Genomic DNA, 17,641 nt, shown 5'->3' on the forward strand with positions numbered 1-17,641 from the left:
CTTCCTCATCCTCGTCTTCACGTTGCACTACCAGATCCAAGCCTCCGGAGTTGGTTGGATGAAGAAGCTGTCAAAAACAAGATGTCAGGACTCCCTAGCTTGGCAAGGTAGTCCCACACATGGATTGCCGTACGAGATGCAGGCAGATGAGTGCTGTCACACGTGCGACTACTCCGGCCCACACAAATTCCGATGAAAGTGCATTGACGACTACCTCCACCTTTAGGGATGTCAACGGGACCCCGATCCCCGTTCCCCGACGGGGAATTCCCCTATTAGAGGATGGGGATGGGGCCAATTTTCCCCCGCGGGGGTTTAATGGGGGAAAATTCTCCCCCGTCAGGTATGGTGGGGGCGGGGACGGTTTCCTGTCCTCCGTCCCCGTTTCCCCGAAATATTTAAACTCTCCATAGCCCATATATGCAAGAAACGGTCCAACTAAAGCTCACCCACCAAAACCCGTCAGCCAGCAGGCCCTTTATCGTGCTAGCGTAGCGAGGACGGGGAACCCGTCGGGTATATTTCCCCGCGCGGGGACGGGGATGGGAGAATTTTCTCCCCCGCGAGCGGGGACGGGGACGGGGACGGGGAAAATTTCCCCCAATCGGGGCGGGGATGGTTACCCATTCCCCGCGGGGAATTTTCCCGTTGACATCCCTATCCACCTTGTTGGGAGGAACGAGAACTGACGTCTCTATTCCGAACTATCAAAACCATGACCCAGAAAAGCAACCGGTGACCCTGACGAGGCTGCCGATGCCTCAGATCCACAAACCCAAAAAAGGGAACGAGACAACTCCAGCCTTATTGGATAGCAAAATCTTTACCAGATCCTCACCGATTGGAGCACCACCTGCAATACCATCATCGCAGATAGCACCACCCATCGCACCGTGCTCGGAGACGAACCAGAGGAGATAGACTACTCCAGGCGACCACATCACCATGGCCAAACTGGGTGCTTTATTGGCAACTAATCTACCAACTAATACTAAATCTAGAGAGAGGGGGCTGCCCGCTCCTTCTCGCCGCTAGCAAGATCGCCGGAGGGAAGAAGGAGGGGTCCCGAGATATTGCAGTGCAAGAACCCTAAGGGAAGGGCCGAGTCGTGAGACCTAAGTGAGGCTGCGGCTGGCATGTAGGTTTCTTACCCACAAAACCAAGCATTTGATGCAACATTATTCCTTTGTTTTTGCTGATCGAGCGAGCACCACGTCATATGTTTGCAATGTTCGATACAGTGAAATGTATATTGGTATGGGATTTTATAATTTCTTCAGAAAGTTACACCAGTCGAACCTAGTAGGGTTGTAGATTAGAAGAAAGGGCTGTAATTACATTATAGTGGTACTTCCTAGACCATCAACAACCAATCATACGGTAATTTGAGAGACAAATGGAAATACCATCAGCTGTGGCACAACCGCACAAGAGTTTTGTAACTGCTAACCGTTTCGCTTCAGTTATAACAGTTTGGGTTATTTACATCTGCAGCAGACAGATAATAAGTTTGTATATTAGTTAAAATTTCTTTACAATTTTCACGAATCTTTCGATTTGCAAATGTAGTATTGTTCTTAGTCACTTTCGTTGGCTCCCCTGCACACCATATCCTTCCTCTTTCTAAAATCTCGAATTCTGTTGGAGCCTTGCATGGAAGATGCTAGTTGATTCTGCATTAGTTCCTGAACCAAATCTTTTGCTAAACTTGCTGAACCTGATCCGACGAGCCATGCCCTGCTTGCTTCAATTTGGCCTATTTGGTGGAGCCGCATATACACTCTTGACTTCTAATATGATCATGTCCCTACAATTTAATCTTCTTGAAGAGTAGCTCTTCACCATGGAGGTAAGCAGGTTGACAGATCATGGTGAGCACAGAACTGCAGCCCAAACCTTCTTCTCGAGTGTCGCGACTGTGTCTCTGCTTCTTTTCTAGCATGAATCCATAACGTGCATTTGGCTCCGATAATCAACAGTGGTGAACTTAGTTGGTTCCCTCCGAAGTCTCATTGTCATTTAACTCTCTGTCTACATAGCGAATCTATCTTTTTGACACACATACAAAAAAAAGGAACGCCATTTCTTATCCCATCGCCCTAGCTGATATATGTTTGCCATCAATATTCAAGAAGGATATATATATATAGTTCAATGAGAGGCCATGTGTCACACAATAATACACAGGCTTTGCTTTCTTAAGTTAGTTTCTGAATGCCTTTACAAGGCTGGAAGGAAATGTGTGCGAGGGGTTAACTGCATTTCTCGATCTCACGCAACAAATGCTGGTGGTGGTGAATCCCATCATTGATCTCATGCAATAAATGTTCAGGGAAAACCGTACTAAAGAATGCAAAAGATCTTCGCCTGAGTTGATTAACTAAGGAAAGTGTTGACGATTAGAAAACCGACGATCTTATAAAATACATGATAAAAATAGGAGATACTCTCTCTTGCTGAATCAAATACTAAAGATAGAGATTTTATACATGTTTAGACCTCTCAAAGTATAATAATCCTGCGTCATGTGTTCTTATACTAATCTTCAAGACAAAGTACAAGAGGTCGTGACTAGCCTAGATGAGATCTAAAACTAGTCAAATGCTCCTTGCGCATTGTCTGGTGAGTTATCGATGTAGATCACGATTGTGGTAGTCATTGCAGATGTGCCCTCCGTAGGGTCTGACTCTATATATATGGGGGATGCCATGTAGCATCCGGATACTTTTTCGAGTAGGATTCTATCATCCTTAAACTTAGGGATAGACTTCCTTGTTTTGGGGATATTTAGATGCTTGCAGAAGGTTTTCATACGTCCGGAGTTTTCCTTCCTAAATATGATAGTATGTTCCAAGTATCTAGGGTACCCTAGGGGTTCGTATACGTATTGTACATGTTAGTCTTATACTACTTATCGCTAAGCCCCACATCAGCACATGAAATGAGGCTATGACAGATCAAAAAACTTAGCCAAGCCAAGGAAGGCATCTTGGCAGACTGCATCTCTGAGTGATAACTCAAAGTTCCGGGTAGGATTTACATATAACTAGGTTTCTGGTTGTCCTCGAGACATCTAGTCGGGATATTAGGCCTACTCCGAGTAGCTCTAGGAGAAGGTCTCTCATCCGAGTAGGAATTTTGGGTCATTCAAAAATATCAAGGATTCCAAGCATTAAATGCGATGGGATATTTGCACAAAAAATTGTGGCCTCGAGAAAACCTCGAAATCGTCGCAGGGCTAGTTGGAGATTTTTTAGCGCCTTTATAAAAGGGATCTGGGACGACTCAGACAACACTTTGGCTTCCCAGTCATCCACTTCATTTGACTTTTCTTCTTCCTCCTTGCGCCTGCAATTGTCCTTCTGAGCTCTCCATTTCCCTTTCATTCCTTGAATCTCCATGGGTCGCAAGAAGCTAGGGAAGACTGTCTCCTCCGCTGCCTCCTTCGTGATCCTGATATGGGCGTCGTTGGAGGTATCAGAGGAGATGTTGTCTTGGTTAAAGCGCGACGAGGTGATCCCTTCGTGCGCGTTGGTTTCCTCTACCCTGGATATGTTCCATGCTGCTTTGATTCTTGCCTGCATCATTGTCATACTTGGGAGCGTACTTGGTGAAAACCTTCTTCTAGCTCTCGCACTAGTCCTTGTGGAACCTTATCCTTAGTCCACTAAGGTGCTGAGCCCAAACAGAGTTGTGTGTGCGGAGACCATGGGGAGTCTTCACATATGCCTCAAGTCCAACAATGGCAAAAGGAGGGGCTCCCAAGATGGTGACAACCTCATAGGTTTCCCTCTTGTGGGGCCCTATGGTTACGCATCCGAAAGAGTGTCCGGTCCAGCGGGAGGCCGAGTAGATCTAGATGCAATCCAGCTTAAACACGAAGTCCCAGGGTGAGGTTTCCTTCTCTGGCACCACTTACTTTCGCTTTATGTATCTTTCTGACAAGTTTCTAGCTTGGTTGCAGAGTTATTCGAGGCTCGGGACGCCCTGGCCCAGGCGGGGTTCAACATGACCTTTGTAAGCAGACCCTCAACTCCTCCCTAGACCTGTTCCATGCCGCTTTGAGCGGGCTAGGAATGCAGGTCCAGCCCTGGGAGGATGACAGCATTGCCGGCACCACCAGCCGGGTGGCAAAGCTGGCCGGGGTCTTCGACGGCTTGCAGCCAGTGATCGCCGAGAACACCACCCGCTAAGTTTGGAACAATGCACAGGAGGTGGTCACCCAGGTGTTGGTGATCCTTAAGGCCCGCTTCCCGAAGGTGGACGCTAATGTCCTCCAGGATGAGTTCTTGGTGGACATTGATGAAGAAGTTGTCCAGCTGGTGGAGGCGATGGAAGGCATGACCAAGGAGTATGTAGACGGGATGACCTTCTCAGCATCCCCTTAGGATTTCTTTGTATCACCTGCAGTTATGGTCGAACTTAACCTTTTATTAGTTAACAAGTATTATCTGAAATACCTGTATGTGAAGTGTTAGGACTTTTCAGGGATTTGATACCGAGTGACCCCTAACAAGCCATTACTATTAGTACTACTCTCCTTTCCCTTCAGCTAGGGTAGGAAAACCTTGTCACTACTCGGAGGGCTTAATCAGACAGCCTTAGGTTTGACATAAGTGGGAGGCGCTATGATCTCTGGGCACTTGTAGACGTGATAACGGACCTTGTCACATCTCGCGAAGTCGTAACTTAGAAAACCATCCCTTTGTGAAGGAAGTAGCTTTTGCACATGTGTAATATCTTATGATTAGCTCTTAGTATGTCGTACTTGTCTAGTCCCCGACTGGCTATATGGGAGGAAATCTCGGATAGGCAATCAAAGAGAAAATAATATAATGTTCATATTGCCCCTTTGGTCATAGAACTTTTGTTACCTTAGTAGATCCTGTGTAACTTTTGCCCAAGTGTACCCAGTTGTGCGTGCTGGGTAGTGGTACCCGAATAGTGGCTTACCACCGGTGTTCCCATCTTAGGAGTGCCAAACATTGAGTTGTGAAAGAGACAGAAAGAAATAAAGATTCATGCAACCTACGGGCGATATGAGTTTTATTAATGTGAACATACTCTTAGTGCTTACACATAGAACTTTCGGAGCTGATCGATGTTCCAAGAATTATTAAGGACTCGGTCATCCTCCATTACTAACCTAAATGACCCAGGACAAGTAGACTCGACCACCGTATATGGACCCTCCCACTTTAGGGATAGCTTGTTGGGGTTACTTTCATTCTGAACAAGCCGTAGAACTAGGTCCCCAGGTTGAAGGGTTCTCTTTTGGACATGCTAGTTGTAGTAGAGCTGGAGGGATTGTTGATATTTTGCTGATCACATCAGGAATTGAGTCCTCTTTTCTTCGATCTTGACATGTTGTTGAGGTCGTCCTCTCTTTTGAGGGTTTCATCCTTGTTAACGAATAACTTGACGTGGGTGATTTTATCTTTAGTTCATAGGGGGGCATGGCTTCAGCCTCGTAGACTAGAAAGAAAGATGTTTCACCCATCGCCCTTCTTGATATTGTTCAGAGTGCCCAAAGTATGTTAGGCAACTCAGACGCCCAAGTTTTAGAGTAGGCAAAGAAGCAGTTGAAGACGTGGTTCTTGATCCCTTGTAGCACGAGACTGTTAGCCCGCTCCACTTGTTTGTTACTCTGTGGATGGGCGACCTACGTGAAGCAAACTTTGGTACCTAGCTCCTCGCAATACTCAGTGAACGCCATGCTCGTGAACTAAGTGTCGTTGTCAGTGATGATCCTACTCGGGATGCCAAACCTTGTCATAACGTTCTTCATGATGTACTGTCCGGTAGCTTTCAATGTGATCCTTCTGACTGGCTCAACTTTGATCCACTTGGTGAAAGTATTGATGGCAACGAAAAGGAATTTGAAGCCCTCGGACGCTATCGGGAAGAGCCCCAGAATATCCATCCTCCATGTCATGAAAGGTCACGACAAGGGGGTCATCTGCAAGGCTTGAGCAGGTTGGTGAATGCGTCTACAGTGAAACTAGCACTTGGCGTGTTTCTTAACCATCTCGCTCGTATCATGGAGAGCCATAGGCCAGTAGAAATCTTGTCTGAAGGCCTTTTCGATTAGGGTTCAGAAGGAAGCATGAGCTCCGGACACCCCTCTATGGATTTCTTTGAGTAGTTTTCTACCTTGCTTCCGAGAGATGCACTTCATGGGCACTCTGTGGGCACCTCTGTAATAGAGGATGCCATCTACCTGCAGGGTATACATCCTGGTTCAATGGAAAATCTGCTTGGATAGTGCCTCGTCCTTGGGCATAACTCGATCCTGAAAAACTTACAGATTGGATCCATCCACATATCTTTGTATTAGAGAGGAGCTATGAGTTCCCCCGTGAGTCCTTATGGAGTGTCGATTCCTGGCGAGCTACCAAGATGGTTATAAGTCTCTTGGACCACCACTCCTTCAGCCACGTCATCTTTCGATGTCACGGATGACTTTGAGAGTCTTTGTATAAAGATCTTGGGTTGTCCTAGAGATCATGAGGATGCTAGTCGGGCAAGACTACCGGCGAGGCAATTATCCTTTCTCAAGATATACCTTACCTCGAGTCCGATGAATTTCTTCTGTAGCTTCCTCACCTATGAAAGGTAAGCTGTCATGGTCTTGTCTGAGGTTTGATACTCCTTGCTAACTTGTTTCACCATCAACTGTGAATCCCCTTTCACAAGAAGAAAATGGAGACCAAGCGCAGAAGCTACTCGAAGACCAGTAAGCAAACCTTCATACTCAGCCATGTTATTTGTGGTCGGGAAGTCGAGCTGCAAAGAGTATTGTAGTTTTTCTCCTATCGGAGAGATGAGTATTATCACAACTCCTGAGCCTTTGAGCATTAGTGACCCATCAAAGTAGAGAGTCAATACATCGGTCATGTCATCGTGGGCGTTCTGGGGTTGCTCGACCTCTATCCATTTTGCGATGAAGTCGGCGAGCACTTGCGACTTGATTATTGTGTGCGGGATGGAACGAACGTCAAACTTCCCAAGCTCGATGGCCCATTTTGCAATCCATCCTATGGTATCTCTGTTGTGGAGGATCTCTCCGAGTGGGAAAGTTGATGGTATGGTGATCTTGTGAGCTTGAAAATAGTGCCTTAAATTGTGAGAGACTATCAGCACTGTATATAGCAACTTCTGCACTTGTGGATAGTGTTCTTTAGGATCATGAAGTACATCACTGACGTAGTATACCGGTCTCTGGTTCTTCTCCCGCTTGTCGGGCACTTGTTTCTACAACTAGTACTCTACTCACGGCCTGTGGTTTGGCTGCTATGTAGAGTAGGAGTTCCTCCTCTGAGTTGGGAGCAACTAGTATAGGGGGCACTACTACAAAACTAGGCTTATATGTCGGCCCATCACTGCCGGTTGCTAATGGACTGATAGTGATGAGGCATCACTACCGGCTCAAAAGCCGCGTGAGAAAAATCAGCGAATGTGGCTTATGAACCGGCAGTGGCGAAGGGCATCACTGTCAGCTGATGACTTGAGCTGGTAGTGATGCTTCACTGCCGCGTGAAGGCACCAGCCGACAATGATACCTGAACTATCACTGCCGGCTCTAGCCATGAACCGGCAGTGATAGTTTGTCAAGTATCACTATCGGCTCGTATTATGAGCCGACAATAATAATGGGTATCATTGCAGGCTCATAAGAAGCACGGACAATGATAACGGGTGAGCAGTGACTGATCGGGTGAATAGTGCCTGGTCGGGTATCACTGCCGGTTCGTAACACGAGTCGGCAGTGATAATGGATGACAGCTTATCTTAAAAATTTCATAACATTTCCATACAAAGTTGAATATGGACAAAATTTATATGAATATTGTAGCCCTCGACGAGATCTACAACTTTGTAGTTGAAAACTTTTTCATTTGAAGTTATTTAGATGTCCAAATAATCGTTTGAATTTTCAGACAGAAGAGATCAAAAGGATTGCATATGCTATTGTTACACAAGTACTTATGTGGTGGGATGGTAAGGACATATCGCACGAGCTGAGATATCTCAGGTTCGAGTGCCACGAACTGCACGCGCACGTATTTCACGCGAAAAATCACGTGACTTGTGACTTGCGATGGCGCAGGCGTGGGGTTCCTCGGGTGCAAAATTTATTTACTTTTTTAGTTTTTCTGGCCCAAAAATTCAATCAGGGGTAGACTGTATCACTGCCGGCTGGCTGAAGCCTTCAGCCGGCAATGATAACCCCTTTACTGCTGGTGTCTGCACTGGCAGTGATAGTCTCTGACTATCACTGCCTGTTGCCCTTTGCCGACTCTAAAACCGGTAGTGAATGCCACTTTAGAGTCGGCAGTGATAGGGTTTTTTGTAGTAGTGGGATGAGGGAAGATACCTTTTGAGATTCTGGAATGCTTTTATGTCTCTTCTGACCACTCGAACTTGTTGTGTTGGTGCAATAGCTTAAAAAAGGGAAGCCCTTAGTCTGAGTTAGGAGATAAAACAATTGAGTGACGTCATGCATCCGGTTAGCTTCTGAACTTCTTGTACTAACTTGGGGGGACGTATTTCCTCAATGGCCTTGATCTTCTCGGAATTGACCTCAATTGCCTGGTGTGACACGAAGAACCCGAGTAGCTTTCTCGTGTCAACTCCAAACGTGCACTTCTCCTGATTCAGCATGACCCGATGTTTGCGTAGATTATTGAAGGTTTCTTGTAGGTCGGAGATAAGGTCTTCCTTCCTTTTCAATTGACGACAAGGTCATCGACATAGGCCTCAATATTTTGGCCAATCTGGTCATAGAGAGTTATTTGCATGCCTTGCTGATACGTAGTGCCAATGCTTTTTAACCCAAAAGGCATCTTTACATTACAAAATACCTCGAACGAGGCTATAAAGGAGGTATTCTCCTCATCCTCAGGGTGCATGTTAATCTGGTGATAGCCAGAGTAAGTATCAAGAAGGTTTAGATAGTCGCACCCAGAGGTAGAGTCAACTATCTGGTCTACTCTAGGTAGAGGGATGATGTCTTTTGGGCAGGATTTGTTGAGATCTATGAAATTCATGCGCATGCGCTACTTGCCGTTTGACTTTTTAACCATGATTGGTTACCTAGCTACTTAGGGTGCTTCTTTTCGGTCGGGAACAAACCACTAGACCTTTTGTTTGACAGGCTTGATGTCGGGATGGATAGTCAACCTGTGCTCAATCACCTCCCTGGGGATACTAGTTATGCCTAATGGTTATCATGCGAGTCAGTGTTCATCCAGAGGAAGGTGATGAGCTTGAGTTCCTATTTCTGGTTCAGAGTGGAGCCGATCTGAATGGTCTTGGATGGCTCTGCTGGGTCCAGATGAATATTCTTTATTTCACTGTGAGATTTCACGGCTACTTTGGGCCTCGAGTTCTTGGTCTCCTTGTCAAATTGATGTTGTATTGTCATGTCTAGGCTCCACTTGTCACAGCGTAGGCCTATCTTGGTGCAGGCCTGAATAGTAATGACTCCCTCCGTTCCTAGAATCTTCACGCACTGGTATGCATAGTGCACGGCAGCCATGAACTTGGCTAGAGTTGGCCGTCCTAAGATGACATTGTATCTCGAAACCGACCACATGGAACATAATATTTTTTCGTTCAGAAGTTGTTCAGATTGTTGAAGGCGACGAGAAGCAATCAGTTCATGTCATAAAAGTGACTCCAATAATTGGACTGATACAGTGGGTTTCGAACGAGAACCTATTGAAATATATTGTCGGTGGGAGTTGCTGCTGTTGTTTCCTTAATTTATGGTGTAATGGAGGGCGGGGGGGGGGGGTTAATTGATTGGTTTAAATCATTTAAATGTTTATTGCGCTCACATGTTGCACGCCCTCCTATTCGTTCTATTTAATCCTTATGGCTCTGTCATTTTCTCTCCGTTGCAATTGAGAGTATAGATCACGAGAGGTATGTGAAGAAATGAGGTTTTCTTTTTAAATATCTAGTGCTTAATTCATTCTTCCTTAGATGGTTGCATTGTACATCTTTTCTTAAGTTATCTTCATATATATAGTTCTCTATTTTATGTTTGTGTTCTTTTTTTTAATCTACTCTTATGTCATTTTGATAACCAAAGGATCAAATCTTCTGTTTACTTTTGAGGTATGCTTGTTTAAAATTATTTATATTTAGGCTAAGAAGGTAATTGCAAAATAAGTTACTGATTGAACTAATAAATATGATTACATACTAAGAAATATACTATTACATTAATAATTATGGTCTTGATCAATCAATTACAAAATACTTCTAGATAATTAAGGTCCTCGTCATTACAAAAGATGTTCGGATTATAGAAAAACCAACATTTGAATTGCAAAAGATTGACTAAGTCTATGCTATAGCTAGCCTACTCCTCCTATGCTATCTTAGGTTTCTTCGTCGGCAGGCCGTCATCGTTCGACAAAGATGACGACCACTTCTTTAGCGGCAGTTAGCTGTAATCAACCAACGAAAACGATGATGACTTCTCCAGCTCGTCATCATCGTCATTGTTAACGATGATGGGATCGTCGGGACCAAAAGTAACGGTGGCCTTCTCCTCCTCCTCCTCGGTGCCCTCGAGGTTGAGCATGTCCTCCTCCTTCTCCTCCTCCTCCTTTTCTTCATGTTCACCGAGAATGGGGGTGATCTAACTAACTCCTCAAAATATCACAGCCGGTTCAAACCTTGACTAGAAAAACGGTTACAAGTCGACTGCAAAAATAGTTTCAGTAATGAACAGACTATACTACTCAGCATAGTATAATATGTTGATATGAACAACCGACTGCAATACAAACAATATTACAGTCAGTTCCAATAAAAAATTGACTTTACTACTCCACATAGTACAGTCGATTGATATGAACAACCGACTATAATACAAGAATTATTATAGTCGGTTCCTGTAACGAACCAACTGCACTACGGACCATATCTCAGTCGTTTCGTTAAGGAACCATTTGTACTACTCTGCATAGTACAATCGGTTGATATGAATAACTAACTACAATACGGAAAATATTACAGCCGGTTCTGGTAACAAACCGACTACACTAAGAACCATATCTCAGTTGGTTTCAGTAAGGAACTGATTGTACTACTCAACATAGTGCACACGGTTTATGTTATGAACCGATTGTAATACTTTGGTTAGCTCGGTCGGTTTGTGGTAGTAACCGACTATAATAAAGAATATAGCAATCGGTTCTTATAGCCGACTGGAGTAGTTGCTTATTTTACAGTCCCCTTCTTACTATCGGTTCGAACCCCGACTATAAAAACGGTTACAAGCCAACTATGAGAATGGTTTCTGTAGTAGTGTGATCTACCGAGACGATGCACGCGAGATCACAAACAACACTAGAGACACAATGTTTTTTAACGAGATTCAGCCAAAGTCTATATCTCCGAGGCATGGCTATGAGCGCTCCCCCCACAATTGCAACATCGGTTACCTGGGATCCCGACCAAACAATCGGCACCCTTGCGAGCCTGTCAGTATATCGTCATAACGGTTACAATGATGGTACTCTCATATTTACGAGGAGTTTGGGTTATATGAGCCTGACATAAATGTCATTTGAATCAATTTAGATATTTTTACGAAAAGTTTGGGGGTTGATTTTTAAGTTTCATACTTTATTCAGTAGTCTGCCTAAAATTGTTCAATAGTTCTCTTCTTTAATCTACTCCGAGTTACCGAATCTCTTTGATTATGTCTGAACCTTCTATTCAGTATGTTTGAACTTTTGACTCTGTATTTCTCTGATCTTTTTTCTCAATAACTCGCAATCTTTCTTCAGTAGTTATGTTATTTTACTCTTTTTTTTTTGTGTTGCTTTCGCATTGCTTTGATGCTTTTCTAATTTCATTCCTAAGATCACTAGCTCCGTAGTGACTTGTGAGTAGATCTTGGTCAGATAGAAAAGAACTACTTGGGTGAAAATTGAGAAAGATCATCAAATAATTTAGTGAGGCTCCTATCACTCTTAGAAAATGATATATATACTTAATATTTTTTTCTTAACATGTACGACACCGTGATTGCTGCTGGGGGCTAAGGAATCGGGATCCTCTAGGTGAAGTCAGTGACTTCACCCCGCTGTGAGCCATAGGATCGGAAAGGGATGGACCAGATCGAGTGCAATACTGTTTATGGTACTGTTCATATCATCACAAAATACTGTTCCTATGTGACTTCACCGTCTGAAGTCAGTGGATTTCGGTCCGGGGGCTAAGGGGAAAAGAGAGAAAAAGCAATGCATATGAGGATAGTTTTAAATCCAAATTGAAGGCTGATATTGCAAATAATTTTTTTAAAAGATTCAAATTTGATTTTTGACCGCATGAAAGTTTTTAATTTGAATTGATAGTTTTTATTCAAGATTTCCAGGTCCGATTTTAAAGTTTTTAAATCTTAATTGAAGCTCGAAAGTTATCAAATTCAATTTAGTACTCCCTCCGTTTTTTATATGACGTTTCAGACAGGTTTGACAAAATTAAGGAATGTGTGAATTGACTCTTTTGCCCTCCATTTCCGTGAAGGTTTCACCACGTGCGCGACTCTTCTCTCTTCTGCCACACCCTCTCCATTTCCGTAATGTGTTCATCAGCCTAGCCGGCCCATCCTTCTTTCTCTATGCATCAAGTGGGCTAGCCCCTCCCCTTTCTCTATTCGTCGCTCCTCCCCGTCACGCTCCTCTCCATCCACCACCGCCACGCGGCACGTGGGGCGCGTCGCGCGCTGGCTCCAGTCAACTAGCTCGTCCGTGATGAAGTCATCATTGCTGAAACGGAAGTCCTCGGTGCAAATGTATTAAAACCCCCAGCAGCGAAAAGAAAGACCCTTTGTGCGAACATGCCAATTTTTAGATCCCCATTGAGCAGGATGTTGCTGTCACCGAGGATGCATCTATCTCTAGTGGTGAAGTCTCCTTCTATGAGGTCTCAAGTGGTGGCAAGAACAATGACCTCTTATGATCTTGGCTAAGGTAAGATTTGACTTGTCAAGTTTGCTGGTTGTACCTTCATACTCTCAGGTTGACTGATTATGTGATAAATATTGCTTTCAAATTGATATGTAGTTCTTGCTAATACAATTTGTGAAGCTCAAAGAGTACTTAGGAGATATTGATTTGAATGTGCCACCAAGTTTTGGAGGGTCGAAGACCAATTGGTGATATTGATTTGAATGTGGAACCAACAGAAAAGTTGATGATAGGTAAACTCTCACGATCACAATATTTCATTTTCAAAGATAAAATTTGAACATCTGAAAATTTCTCAGGTTAGTTTTGCCATTATCTGACTAGATACACATAAAGATTTGAATCACAGTATTACTCCAAATTGGTATCTCTTTTTTTTCAAAGAGGAGGTCCACACTCACACGGCTGCATAGGAGCTGCACGAGCGCCTCCGGTACACATGCATGATTCAAAATAAAATGTACACAATATTAGCAATTATTGTTTGTCAAATATGTTCCAATAATTCAAAGACTAACAGAAATTCACATACATATTTGAATCACAACAGCAAAAATTCATCTTTCCACTCTTGTCAGAATTTTCTCTTTGCACAAAAAAGTGTCTCCACTAAACTGAGGCACCAGGTTCTTTGTAAATAAAAGTTTAATAGGTATGCCCTGTCTAAATGCGTGCAGTAGCTATTGGTCAGCAAGAACACAGCTTACTCTGAGCAATATATACTCAAAGATGAAAAATATGAAATAAACATAGAACACTGGAAACAAAAGGTCAAATAGACAATTATGTCATTGTATCAATACCAATAACCCTGCTTATCTTTTCTTAGCTGCAATGGCATATAACCTTGCTATGTATTTTTTACTATACAGGTTTGGGTTATGGCTTTAGGGTTTCAGTTGCTAATAAAAATGCTCTAGATGCTCAAAAGAATGCACATAGAAATGCGATGTCTACAGATAAAAATTGAGAATAGTTTTAAATCCAAATTGAAGGTTGATATTGCAAATAATTTTTTAAAAGATTCAAAATTGATTTACGACCGCATGAAAGTTTTCAATTTGAATTGATAGTTTTTATTCAAGATTTCCAGGTCCGATTTTAAAGTCTTTAAATATTAATTGAAGCTCGAAAGTTCTCAAATCCAATTTAGTAGTTGAAAATCCATCCGGTACTCTATCCCCTCCATATCGTCGTCTTCCTCCTCGTCGGCGGCGGCGTGTACCATTCGCCGCCGCTCCGGCTTCCTCGCTCTCCTCCTCTTCGTCTTCTTGCAGGTGCGCACCCCATCGCTTCGTCGCCGTAATGGCCCAATGTTAGTTCCATCGCCGCACGAACCTTAGGGTTCCTTCGTTACCACATCCGAACCCGGTTCCATCCATCCCGCCGCACCTCGTGATCCATACCCCCTCCATCAGATCGGCGGTGGCCATCCCCTATTGCTCTTTACCTTTGGGGCCTTGGATTTCCGGTGAGCGCGGGGTCCCGGGAGCTTCCCTGGATGCCGCAATGTACAGGTCATCTGACTCCTGAGGTCAGGAACTCGAATCATGTTTCTTCTCAAATCACCAAATATGCATTCTGTTTGACTGGGTAGGGTGTGGAGTTTCACCATTCTAATTGATACAGTAATACGGATTCGAATCAGATAGTAATAATGGCCAAGATGCATGACACCATTGTACATTATCAGGAGGAACCTTACCTGTGTGCATCGCTCATGAAGTCTGTTAAAGGGGGAGCAGCTATGGGGGATGCACACATGGACAGCGAACACGATTCGAGGTACTTTACTTTACACATGTGAAATCTTACCGATTCTGTTCCTTCTTCACTTTGGCATTAAAGGATAAGGTAGTTGTCATCCTCATTTCTTATTCAGTGCTTTATAGAGAGCAAAAGCAATGTGCCATGTTCTGTCTTCAGCTAGAGGTGTTTTGTACAACTCTGGTGAAGCGATGAGACGATTGAGAGTTATGCTGCTGTCTACAGAAACAGAACAATATATCGGTGCAGTTAAGAAGCAGAACACATTACTGTTGCAGCATGCTACGAACACGGTTCCCATGCGCTTTCACTTCCTGCATATGCAGCTGACAACTGGTTATTATTTTCGTGATCGTGTGATTGAGGAGTACTTTCGTGGTGCTGCTTTGAAGGAAGAAGAAGATAGAGCAATGCATGAGGATAGGTCATTCTACCACTATGCAATATTTATTTTCAGACAATGTCCTTGCAGCCTTGGTAGTTGTCAGATCAACTGTGACACATGCCATGGAGCCACAGAACCAAAGTTCCATTTCGTCACCGTCTCACCAACAGACTTAATTTGCAGCTATGGCGATGTGGTTTATCAGTCATCCTCCTGGTCCGCTACTGTCCATGTGGAGAACGTTGACAATTTTTTAAGTGGTGTCAATCTGCTCGGTTCTACGGCAACTTGAGCCATCTCAGCTCAAACAATATTATTTTAGAACACATAATCCATTTTCATTTTCTGATGGAAATGAGAATATGAAGTATCGAAGGCCCAAATATCTGTCTATTCTTAACCATCTAAGACTCCGGATCCTAGATCGCCCCTCTGCCACCGCCCCCACCTCCGCTGCCAGCTCCACCCCCTGCCACCCCCACCTCCTCCGCCAGCTCCTCCCGCCGCCACCCCCAGATCCGCCCGTCGCTGCCAGCTCCGCCTATCGCCGCCCCCACCTCTGCCCGGCGCCCGCCCCCACCTCCGCCCATGCCCCCACCTCCGCCCGTCGTCGCCTGCTTGGTGAGCTATTTCATTGATTCTCAATAAGTATTTGAAGATTGCTTGTGGCGCTGATTGATATGCATGTAATAGAATTTTATGCTGCTCATTGACACGCGTGTAATCATGAAAATCTCTAATGCATTCATGCTGCTGTTTAGTTTAGCACAAACCTGCATGAAGAACCAATTCTGTCTGATACATGCTGCTGTTTAGTTGTAGCACAAACACATGTAATGTTGTTTTAGACATCAGTCTTGAGCATCATGCTTAAAGCCTCTGTGTATGTTTTGATTGTTGTCAGATCTGATGGAGAGTAGTAGGGACTGTGTTACACGGACACGGACACGGGTGTCGGAGTCCGACTCGGGTGCGGGTGTCCGATTCGGCAAACTATAAAGAGGATTCGTCGAGGATTCATCAAGGATTCGTCATATATATATTATTAGTTTTATTTTTTATGTTTTAAACCTAAGTATATACATAAAATATATGTATAACATAGATATCTACCTCTTCTTTAATACATTAGAAGGGGAAATAAAATCATAGTTCTAATTTAGAATCAAATTCACTGGAGTTGTTAAAGAAATAGAAAAGAATAAAAATGGAATGGGCTCAATTCATCATTTGTTGGCCATTTGGCCCATCCAGCAACTGGCCCATCTAAGCCGCACGCCCTAACCTCCAGCCGCACGCTCCTCACTCCTCACTCCTCCAAAGTCCTCAACGCCGCCGCTTGCTGCCACCGCCTCTCCCCCGACTGCTGCTGCCGCCTCTCCCCCGCCGCCGCTTGCTGCCGCCGCCTCTCCCCCGCCGCCGCCGTCTCTCCCTGCCCGCCGTTGTCGCCTCTCCCCCGCCGCCGCTTGCTGCCGCCGCCTCTCCCCCGCCGCCGCCGTCTCTCCCTGCCCGCCGTTGTCGCCTCTCCCCCGCTGCCGCTGCCTCTCCTCGGTCGCCGTCGTCGCCTCTCCCCCGCTGCCACAGCCGCCTCTCCTCCACCTGCCGCCGCCGCCTCTCCCCCGTCGCCGCCGCCTCTCCCCGGCCGTCGTCGTCGCCTCTCCCCCGCTGCCGCCGCCGCCTCTCCCCCGCCTGCTGCCGCCGCCTGTCCTCCACCTGCTGCCGCCGCCTCTCCCTGCCTTGGACACGGCCACACCGCGTCGGATGCGTGTCGCACCGCGTCCGACGCAAGTCGACACGGCGATACGCGTCGACGCGGCAAAAAATTTGTGGACACGCGTGTCCTTGTAACACAGAGTAGGGAGGATTCGAGTGCGTCTGCTGCTAGGGCTGATTCTGATGGCGGTGAAGCATTTCCTGTGGCGAACAACCCTGCTATGGCAGCCCAGGTATTTCTGCAATGTATTGGAATCTTGTTATGAAATATTTATGGTCTGTTAAATTCTGCTACGTATTTTGGCATGTGTACTGCCCTTGTGAATGTGTGAATCTATATATATATCGACGTATCCCTGTATCGGTGCTTTTGGAAAAATGGCGTATTGAAGTATCGTCGTATCGTGTGTCTGTATCCGTGTCGCCATATCCGGGCAACATAGTCGACAAGTTTCTGGTCAAAAGGGTTGGTCATTGAAATCTTTCTCCATGGTTTCTGTGTGCTGCCTCTTCTAGTCTTCTGTCTGTGGTGGGAGTTGGCGCCCAATGTAGAAGGAAATAGACCATTGATTTGCATATAGGATGACTAAATGACGTGAACGTGTTTTCTGCTTCATTTTAGGATTACTCGATCCATTTGTAAATCCATGACATCCTAGAAGAAGCCGTGCTGCTAAACGTTTCTAACAACAACAACAACAACAACAAAGCCTTTGTCCCAAGCAAGTTGGGTAGGCTAGTAAACGTTTCTAACTTTGACCAATAATTTAAAAGTCACTAT

The 17,641-nt window shown here is 44.8% G+C and overlaps 1 long non-coding RNA gene across 3 annotated transcripts; it reads left to right on the forward strand.

Annotated features, from left to right (window-relative positions):
- The first annotated feature begins 14,156 nt into the window (after positions 1–14,156).
- LOC133892570 (uncharacterized) lies at positions 14,157–16,204 on the forward strand. Of its 3 annotated transcripts, none has more exons than XR_009904388.1 (3): positions 14,157–14,780; positions 14,878–15,768; positions 16,052–16,204. It is a non-coding gene; the product is annotated as an uncharacterized LOC133892570 (long non-coding RNA). The 3 variants fall into 3 exon arrangements; XR_009904389.1 differs by having other exon boundaries at positions 14,888–15,768; XR_009904387.1 differs by having other exon boundaries at positions 14,157–15,768.
- The last annotated feature ends 1,437 nt before the right edge of the window (positions 16,205–17,641 follow it).

Source organism: Phragmites australis, chromosome 15 (genome assembly GCF_958298935.1).
Source record: "Phragmites australis chromosome 15, lpPhrAust1.1, whole genome shotgun sequence".
NCBI classification, from domain to species: Eukaryota; Viridiplantae; Streptophyta; class Magnoliopsida; order Poales; family Poaceae; genus Phragmites; species Phragmites australis.